General features: G+C 44.7%; 1 pseudogene; it reads right to left on the reverse strand.

Moving 5' to 3' along the window:
* Positions 1 to 218: 218 nt before the first annotated feature.
* On the reverse strand, positions 219 to 981 carry LOC114641006 (annotated as a pseudogene).
* Between the last annotated feature and the right edge of the window lie 7,809 nt (positions 982 to 8,790).

The following is an 8,790-nucleotide window of genomic DNA, read 5'->3' on the forward strand; positions in this document are numbered from 1 at the left end:
GTTTGGTTTTTTTTTTTCTTTTTTTTTTCTTTTTTTTCTTTTTTTTTTTTTTTTGAGTCAGGGTCTTTTATGTAACCCTGCTGTCCTGGAACTTGCTACATAGACCAGGCTATCTTTAAAAACACAGGTGATTCACCTGCCTCTGCTTCCCAAGTGCTGGGATTAAAGCTGTTTGCAACCACAACAGCTCTTAGGACGTTGTTTGGTTGTTTGGTTGGTTGGTTTGGTTTTGGTTTTTTGTTTTGTTGTTTTGTTTTTGTCTTTTGAGGGGAGGGGGTGCTGTGTCAAAAAGCTTTATATTTACTTGGTCCAAGACTTGGGAGAGGCTCCATGGTGCTTATAAAGCTGCCTAGTGGCCTGAGAGGTTCATTCAGGTGGAGGTCCTGAAGCTGGCTAGTGCAGAGCAGAAGGGGGGCCCTTGGAAGGTGCAGAGGCTTCCTAGTCATGCTTGAGAGTGAGCTGCTCAAAGAGATACTCTCCCAGAGATACTTGGGGCAAGCCAGTCTGCGCTGATCGCGGCCCTGCCAGCCTATGGAGGTTGGTCAGGTGATTGCCCATCTTCTTGAAGCTTCTCCTCATTCAGGAAGTGGCTTTCCAAGAAGTCACAGAGATGAGGGTCTGTGCGGGCAGAACGCAGGGCATGCAGATCCAAGAGGGCCTGGTTCAGGTTCTTCTCCAGGGCTAAGGCAGCTTCCATGGCCTCCTGGGTTTTACCCCCATTCATCTTGGGATGGCTTCCGCACATCCTGGAAGAGTGCACCGCCCCAGGATCGCGATCGTTCTGCAATTTGAGAAGCCCTCGCGCTTCTCCTCGGCCAGTTCACGGAAGAAGTGGCCTACGCCCTCTAAAGCCACATCATCCAAATCAAAATAGAAGCCCAGAGAGAGGTAGGTATAGGAGCCGCGCAGGTGCAAGGTGACCAGGCGGTTCACGGCAGCTTCTACTTCGGTGGAATAATTCTGAAGGATCTGAGAGATCATGGCTGATCCGGGGTATGGGGCTAACTGGTCCTAGGAGCCGAAGGCAGCGAGGTCCCGGAAGCTGCGACTGGAGAGACTTATAAGGCGGCTGGAAGCTAATAAAGTGGGAGTCCCTGGGTCTGTTCCATACAAACACTGTTGAAGCAAGATACAGATCCACAGGACCTCCAAGGCGCTGCCTCTTATGAACTTTTAAAAAGTTATTTTTGTTGTTTGAGACAAGGCATGTATAGCTTAGGCTGTCCTCGAACTCGAGATCCTCCTGCCTCTGCCTGTACCTCATTAGTGTTGTGGTGACACGCATGTCACCACACTTAGCATAAAGCTGGGTATGATGGCACATGTCTTTTAATCCCAGGCAGAGGTGGGAGGATCTATGAGTTCGAGGCCACCGTGGTCTACATAACAGTTCCAGGGCAGCCAGGGCTACAGAGGGAAACCCTTTAAAACAAACAAAACAAAAAAGTAACCATTGCAAATGCTACCTGAGTATTTTTAGTTTAAAATACTTTCCTATGTTAGCAAAACTTGCAATTTGTGCAGAAATCCAAAATAACTTTTTTTGTTTTGTTTGTTTTCGGATGGGATTTCTCGAATAGCCCTGGCTGTCCTGGAACTCGATTTGGACCCTAGGCCTGGCTTAATTAAGCTTTTAAATCTCAGTGTTTAAATTAGGGAGAGCCAGGCAAGTAACACACTCTGCATCCACGAATCAATTAATAAACAAGAACAAAAGTCCAGGAGAAAGCTAGGCTGGCATGCCCCACTGTGACATGTAGCACAAATAACCTCAAAAGCATTCATTGATGAGCTTTGGTCACCGGGTGGGATTGAGTGTACTCTCTGGCCACTGTGGTGGCTGACACAGCCACCATGAGACATCCACACAGGTGCTGAGGACTGGCATTTCCCTTTTTATGCTTTTCTTCCTGGTTTAAAACCCCAATCAAAATGGAGAGCAGGAAGGTTTGGAGCACTTGCCAGGGGTTGGGTTTAATGCATTTCCTGCATTAATGCATTAATACGGGAGGGCGTGTCTGTGAGTATACAGACATGTAGATTTAATCTGGGTATGGTGGTGTCTTGGGAACTCAAGAGAAAAAAGAAATAAAACCCAAAAGTAAATCAATCAGGAGCCACTTCCTAAGAGCACTGGAGACTGCAGACTTGTGGGAGTGAGAGGCTGATGGAGGGCAAGATTGACCTGGTGAGAATTTTGAGTTTTCCCTCTCCTTCCCTCTTTGGTGTGCATTAAGGAACCCTTTGCCTTCATACTTTAATCTACATAGGATGTGGACTCTATACAGCTTTCACCATAGAAAAATATGGTAGAGTTGAATTCACAAATTTCCCTTCTTCAAAGGCCTATGAGGCACACAGAGATCTTCTTCCCTGGACCTTCCTGAAAGTCAAATGGCAGAGGGCCACAGAGGCGAAGGCTACCTGGGTGCTTAGACTTCCTTCCCTGTATGGGCTTCTAGTCCCCAGCGAAGGGACAACGAATATACAAGAATCCTCCAACAGCACTGCCATTCTTTCAGGTTTCTGGCAGGAGAAGACACCATGGAATGGATAGCTGGAGGGATACTTTATTTCTGTTATTCTGATACAGTACTACCAAATTGTTTCAGCTGGAAATGGTTTGTGTAAACGCCAGGAAACAATTTATCTGAGAGAAAATGGACTCATTTCTGAAGAGGACTCAGCTGTACAGAAACTGACTTAGTAGGAAGTCCTAGGAGAATACTAGCAGAAACAGGGAGAACAGACAAAGTCCGGGCACTGAAAAGGGTGGACTATGAGAGCTGAGAAGTCTATTAAAGAGGGACCTGGGTAGAAGGGGGGAAGGAAGGAATCTAAGGGCACCCTTGTGGTTGGCAGGACTGTGTTTTTGAAAGGCAAACAGCTCACAAAGGGAAGGAGAAGCAAGATACAAGTGAGGCAGCCTGTTCTAGCCTGAGGAAGCTCCATGCTGGTTTCCAATGACTGTCAATCTCTGCACCCACTGGTTCATGAGGCTTCCTGTGCCCTCGGCTTGTTTTCTTGATGTAGCCATTCTGACTGCTGAGAGGAGGAATCTCAGGGTGCCTTTAAGCAGTGTCTCAGTGGTGGCTAAGGATGCTGAGCCATTTCTACTTGATCTTCTGAGAACTAGCTGTTATTCCATTAGACCGTTCAGTGACAGGATTGTTTGTGTGTTTAGCTTTTTGACTTCTTTATATATTGATAGTAATCCTGTCAGATGCACAGGTCTTCTCCCTTCCATAGACTACCATTTACTCTTTTCCTTTGCCAAAGGACCTCCTCCTCCTCCTCCTCCTATTTCTCTTTTCTCTTCCCTCCTCTCCTTTTTCTTCTGCTTTTGAGACTGGGTCTCTTTATGCAACCCTAGCTGTCCTGGAATGCATGCCTTAAACCAGGCTGGCCTCAAACTCATAGGTCCTCCTGTCTCTACTTCCCTGGGGCGAGACACTACGCCTGGGCTGTTTAGGAGCTTTTAAATCTTGTGCATCTCCACCTATCAATTCTTGGTATTGTTTCCAAGCAGTACCACTATACGGGTATATACCTGAACAAGTCTGCATCAGCACGCCACAGAGATACTTCCACATCCATGCTTATTACAGCAGATCCACAATAGCCTACGTGTCCAGCAGTAAAAAAATGTGGTATACATACACAACAAAGTTTTATTCAGCCATAAGAATGAGCCATTTGCTATCAAAATGGATGGAACTGGAGATTATACTAAGAAAACTAAGCTGAATACAGAAAGAAAATACATGCTTTTGTTCACTTCCAGCCTCATGCTTAAACACATATGACAGCTCTTACTCTCTTGCCTCTAGCTTCTCCTTGCCCTTCCTCCCTTCCCTTCCCCCTCTCTCCACATGGTCATGGCTGGCCTCCACTCCTCTACCTCTCTGTTCTCTCTTTCCTCTTCCCTATCTCCTAAATAAACCCCCTCCCCTTTAGAAAAAAAACAAAACAACAAAAAACACATATGACAAAAGAGCCAGGCATGGTGGCACACGCCTTTAATGTCAGCATGTGGGAGGCAGGGGTATGAAGATCTTTGTGAGTTTGAAGCCAGCCTGGTCTACAGCCAGTTCCAAAATAGCCAGAGCAACATAACTGAGGGACCCTGTCTCAAAAACAAACAAACAAACAAACAAAACCAAACATAAAACAGCAAAAAGTTAAAAGGGAGACTGGGGTAGACAAGCGGGTGAGGGAAAGGGCTAAGGAAGGAAGTGGGAGGGGTTGGCTATGGTTAAAACACAAGAGAGACTTGAAATAACTTTATGAAACCCAACACTGAGTGCAGTGAATATATGCCAATAAAAGATTGGGGGGGGGGAACCAAGCAAGGTATGATTTTCTTCAATGTCTCCATTTAGCTCTTGGCCAGGAAAAACATTAACTGAGTTTGATATATGATTAGGAAGGTCAATGTCATTGGAGTAAAATCCTATGACTGTGCAAAAATCCTCAGACTTGTTCAATAGTACAACCGTTACGTGTGCTGTTCCCTGCTGGAGTACTTCTTGTGAGTCGGATGCACGGAGGGGATGTCAAGACCTAACACCGAAGGACTGCAAGGCAGGGAAAGATCCAAATGCAGCTCATCAAATACAAAAGGAGCTGGAGAGTAACGCCATAACTGAGAATACACATTTTTACAGTACGCTGGCGCCATCTTTTGGCCAGATTAAAATCCACACAAATTATAAACAACAATCATATTTTTCTTTTTCCAGAGTTTAGACATAAAATTGGTTCAACATTATTAATAAGTTTAAAGTTGTCTGGACCTGAAAATGGCAGCACACATCTATTGTCCCGTAACTTGAGAGACTGAGGTAAAAGAACTGAGTTTGAGGCTAGCCTGAGCTACAGAACAAGACGGCTGGGTTTTTGTTTTTAAAGGATGTTAAATTTTAAATGGTCTGCTGAGCCAGGCAGTGATGTTGCGCACCTTTAATCCCAGCACTTGGGAGGCAGAGGCAGGCGGATTTCTGAGTTCAAGGCCAGCCTGGTCTACAAAGTGAGTTCCAGGATAGCCAAGTCTGCTGATGAATATATCTGATTTTATTACACTTGTGTTTGTAGAGTGTTGCGTCTGTACTTGTTAGTGTGAGTGGGTGTGTGCACGAATGAGGCTGTACGTGGGTCTTTCCTCCACAGTTCTCCATCTTTATACTTTGAGACAAGGTTTCTCACTGAGTCAGTGAACTTCAGGAATCCACCCGTCCATCCCATCTTCACCACACACTGTGGCTACACGCATGTGCGACAGCATGGGCTTTATATGGGCCCTGATGCTTGTGTAAGTGGCATGTTACCCACTAACCCATTCCTGCAGCTCAGACTTTAAATAATCCAATTTAAGATTTCTAAAAGGGTAATATAAGTAGAACTGACTTTGTACAGACATCATACATCCCATTGGATCAACATCAACTCCAAACTGACTAGACAGAAACCCCAAACTTTTGTGCCCTTACGCACTATCACAAGATTTAAAGAGTTTTAGACCAGAGCGAGTCAACCTCAACTCTACTGACACCTTGAGTGGGTCTGAGTGGCATAGGCACGGGAGATACTCATCATGGCATGCTTACCAACCTGCTTGCTCTCCACTCACTAGACACCAGCAGCAACCTTATCATACCCTCCACCCAGACATAACACCCCGAATATCCCCACATTATTGATCATCCACAAGGTGAAGATAGTTTTTACTGTCAATTTTGCATTGAGTGAGCTATGGAATATATTTTTGTGTATATGTTATTTTGCAGAATGCAACTTAAGGCCTTGTGGGTGCCAAGCAAGCACTCTACTGAGCCCCATTCCCATCCCCCTACTCTGGGCATGCATGAAGGTGCTTTTTGTTTTGTTTTTGAGACAAGGTCTTCTTGCTCAGGCTGGTCTCCATGTACGCCGATGGTCTTCCCACTTCAGTTAACTCTCTAAACCTCAGTATGTCAGCCATCACGTCTGGCTTTGGTGGTGGTTATCTGGGGATTAGAGTAGCATGAGAATTAGTAGTGTGAGTAAAATAGACTGCTTTCATTTAGCCAGCTGATGGCCTGCACAGAAAGCCAACGTTCTCCTGCCTGAGAGAGGCATCTTTTCCTAACTTTGAGCAAAAATGCGAGCATCCTATCTTTCTGGGTTTGCCAGCTTTTAAACTGGAATTTGTCTCAGTGGTTCTCCTGGTTCTACCTTTTTTGGATTTACAATGGAATTACACCAGTTATTTCCAGGCACTCAGATTGCAGAGTGTAGCTCTTCATAATTCTGTCTCTATAAAGGCAGAATCAAGGTCATATTTTCTATTTTTGTGTCTTTGTTTTGGGAGATAGGGTCTTACTATGAAGCCCCAACTGGCATGGCACTCGCTAAGGAGACCTGGCTTATCTTGAACTCAGAGTTGTTCTTGTCATTACCTCCACGTGTCTGGATTACAGGTGTGTACCACCACACCAGCCCTGAGTCAGCGGAACAGATCTACTTGCCTATTTCTTTCCCGTATTCTTTTCTCTGAAGATCCTAATACACCCTGACTAAGAACCACTGTTGTAGATAATGGTGCTGGGGGCAGAAGGACAGAATATAAAGCAGACAGTAAAAGTACACCAAGAACCCTGAGAAATGACTAGCCCTTTCTTTCAGTTGGGCCTTTCTGGATTAGGACACGCTTTTTTTTCTCTTGCCACAGGCTGTGGTTGGTAAGAATTGGGTCCATTCTTGCCTTTTGCATCATGCCCAATTTAAGAGCGGCTGGAGAGATGGCTTTAGTGGTTAAGAGCATCCCTTGCTCTTTGAGAGAACCCAAATTCAGTTTCCAGCACATACAGAGTGACCTGTAGCTACCTGCGACTCCACTTCTACGTCAGATACCCACTTCTGGCCTCCACTGGCCCCAGGAACCCACATGGTGCAAATACGTATGTTCAGAAAAAACACAGAGATTAAAAAAAGAGTTTTAAAAGTTACCCAGCAGAGACTACTTACCTCAACAAAGGTGACGCTGACAGAAAATGCTCTAAAGATCAGGTCTATAAGCTAGTATTTTGTTGCATTGAATCAAATCACATTATGTCTTCATAAAACAGATGAAAGACAAGTTTCCAAACTGGGATACAAAACTCTGTAGAATATTCCGGATGCATGGAAGTATAACTCTACAGTGTATCGTCCTCCATTTGCTGTGTATGCCTGATAATCTGACGATTTCCTCACTAGGCCTTTTTGTTACGTAAGCTCTTAAGTTTAACTGGGGCTTATTTTTAACCATGGGTATCTGTGCATGGGTATGGCACACACAAGTGCAGGTACCTTAGAGATCCGAGATCTAGATCCTCCCAGAGCAAGAGTTACGGGGAGTTATGAGCTGCCTGATACAGGTGCTGAGAACAAATCTGGGTTTGTAGAAGGGCAACCAGTGCTCTTAACCACTGAGCCATGTCTCCAGACCCTTATTTTAAGTTTTTAAGACGCAGCTCAGCCTGGCCTTAAACTCAATCATAGCGCTTCAGATTCCTGAATGCTGGGTGAAGTTTCTCCTCTGACCTACTCTGTTGACGTGACTGAGGGGCCAATGGCAGCTGTGCTGAAGGATAAATCTGAGGAATCAGAAACACACAAACACACCGAGCACCAGGGGTTCCTCCAATCTAGGATGAGAGCCAGTTCTGGACACCTGCATTTAAGACGTCCAGATTTAAGACTGGGACATACCAGCCGGGCGGTGGTGGCGCACGCCTTTAATCCCAGCCCTTGGGAGACAGAGGCAGGCGGATTTCTGAGTTCAAGGCCAGCCTGGTCTACAGAGTGAGTTCCAGGACAGCCAGGGCTACACAGAGTAACCCTGTCTCGAAAAACAAAAACAAACAAACAAACAAACAAACAAACAAAAACAAAAAAAGACTGGGACATACCAGATTAAAGAGAAAGACCAATTACATAAGCATGGTTGAGCACAGAAACGTTTAGAGTTCACTCCTAGGAATTTAACAACTTATTAATGAAACACCACAGACATATTTAGTTTAAGTATACCAAAAGACACAGGTTACAGTATAAACATTTTCCACATAAACTATTTTTAGCACAGATACCACAAAAATACCTATCAAGTATTCATCAGGAATCCAAGTTTCAGAGTCAGGAATCTGCCTGTGCCAACAGGCTTCAGGAACTGTCCGCTTTCCGGCTTGTTCTCCTCGCCATGACTAGCAGGTATTTCCTTCAGTGCTCAGAGAAGGCGTTCCAGCTTTACTTCAAAAGAACGTTAGTGAGTTCCTATGGATAATTCTCACTCCGGTTCCTGTCCCTACTTATTACTTAGACTGTCTTCATCCAAGAAACAGTGGGGTTTTTATTTCTTTGTTCCTTTTCACATATGAAAATAATGTATTCTGGAGGAAAGTTTCATTAATGCCGAAATTGGCATATTTTTTTTCCAATAATGTCAAACCCCATCTTCCTTGCTGAACAGTAGAGAGAAATTACAGAAGAGAAAGAACTCAGGTAGCAATCCTATTTCCGGCGCATTTTCATAAAAACTGATTTTCTCAATTAATTATCTATTAAGCACTGCTTGAGTGCTGCACACATGTTCTAGAATCTACTGGATGGAATACTGACTAGGGTTAGCTGTGGAGCCGCTTCCTGCTCTGGTTCCCACCAGCCCATGTTAGAGCAAAGCCTCACAACAGCCCTGGGAGGTAGGCTGGAAGAAGTACATAACCACCTCAAACATTCTATATACTAAAAAGAACAATGCAGTGTGTGAAG

Source organism: Grammomys surdaster, unplaced genomic scaffold, assembly GCF_004785775.1.
Source record: "Grammomys surdaster isolate TR1022 unplaced genomic scaffold, NIH_TR_1.0 127, whole genome shotgun sequence".
NCBI classification, from domain to species: Eukaryota; Metazoa; Chordata; class Mammalia; order Rodentia; family Muridae; genus Grammomys; species Grammomys surdaster.